This window comes from Frankliniella occidentalis, unplaced genomic scaffold (assembly GCF_000697945.3).
Source record: "Frankliniella occidentalis isolate FOCC.00 unplaced genomic scaffold, Focc_3.1 Scaffold22, whole genome shotgun sequence".
Lineage (NCBI taxonomy): Eukaryota > Metazoa > Arthropoda > Insecta > Thysanoptera > Thripidae > Frankliniella > Frankliniella occidentalis.
In genome coordinates this window covers 321,538-322,912 of record NW_026267152.1, presented here as the reverse complement: position 1 = coordinate 322,912, position 1,375 = coordinate 321,538, and the positions used below count along the sequence as shown (strand labels likewise).

The following is a 1,375-nucleotide window of genomic DNA, read 5'->3' as shown; positions in this document are numbered from 1 at the left end:
AGTGCATCTCTGTCTCTGTCTCCCTTCTCGCCTGTCTCTCTGTCTCCCTGTACCCCTGTCTCTCTGTTCGCCTGTCTCCCCCCCTCCCCTCCCCCTCCACCATCACTATCGCTTGTTCTCCATGTTTGGCGTACACGCTGAGTCTGCGGCGCGGCGGGGGAGCCGTACCCGCGGGCCGCCGCGGCGACAATAGGGTATTGATTAACAACCAAACCACACGGCACTTGTGTTAAATCAGTTCGCAACTGTTTATTGTCATTATACAGTTATTGTGTACACACATATTACAAATCTATCCGTGCGTGTCCGAATTGAGTCGCAGTTTGCAGTCGCAGTCGTTGGCCTCCTCCGTCGTCCCCCGGCCAGGCCAGCAGCCCCCTGCAACACACAGAGACAAGCACACACGATAAGGCAAAGGCGGTGTTATGTGGTTTATGCGTGTCGTCCACTCCGGGAAGGCGTGCAGCTGCCGCAGCTGCTGCTGGCTACCACATCTGCTAATCGCAGGCAGAAGCCGCACCTGCAACTGCTGAAGCTGTCCACCCCTACGCTACGCCCGCTCAGCCGATGGCCCCACCTGCAGCTGCTGCATCTGTCCGCCTAGCAGCGCACCGGCTCAGCGGGCGGCTGCACCCACCCGCTAGCAGTCCGCCTGGCACGCCTGCTAAAAGCGGACGGCCGCACCTGCTGCAGCTGCTGCAGCTGGGGAGGCGGTCGGATGGGGTGCGGAGGCGGGCGTGTTATTGCGGCCGATGGGCGGCGCAGGTGGTGCAGCTGTGTATCGCAGCTGGCCTGCAACCCCCCGCCCCTCCCCCTTCCAACAGCCGTTAAAAGCAAACAAGTGGGCCCGCCGTCAAAAGGGGCGCGCGCAAGTGCATGGCGGATTTATGGGAAACGTCTCCCGCAACCGAGTCAGGGCGGTGGCGGGTCGGGGTGTGAGGGGCTGAGGGGCGGCAGGGGGGCTACGAGGCAGGATTTGAGCGCGTATCACGTACGTCCTTACCAACACGCACGCTTGCTCGTTCTCACTCACACACACACAGCGAGAACTTACACAGACGGACGCGCTCACAAGCCTCCCCCCTTCCTCCCTCTCCCCCATTTTCCGGTAATACTCCACTTGTCGCATGTGCGGGGGATGTTAGGCGATGCGAAGGGGCGGGCATACGGTGGCTGGATTGCGAAAGGGAAGAGATTTTATTTTTATTTTTGTTGTTTTGAAGGGTGGATGGAAGGGGCGGGGAGGCGAGCAGGGTTGTGCGGGGCAACGGGGGCATCAGGTGGTGCAAAACGGATTGTATGCGCGAGAGGGGCATGCTTTTCATTTGGGAGAACCTGCAATGCTGCTCGCTCGAAGCTCGGTAACAGTACAGCC

At 60.4% G+C, this 1,375-nt stretch overlaps 1 long non-coding RNA gene across 1 annotated transcript in view; it reads right to left on the bottom strand.

Annotated features, from left to right (window-relative positions):
- Window positions 1-224: 224 nt before the first annotated feature.
- LOC127748950 (uncharacterized) overlaps window positions 225-1,375 on the bottom strand; it is a 116,836-nt gene continuing 115,685 nt past the window's right edge. The window contains exon 4 of the long non-coding RNA XR_008010869.1: window positions 225-378. This is a non-coding gene — a long non-coding RNA (uncharacterized LOC127748950). The remainder of the gene's footprint in view (window positions 379-1,375) is intronic.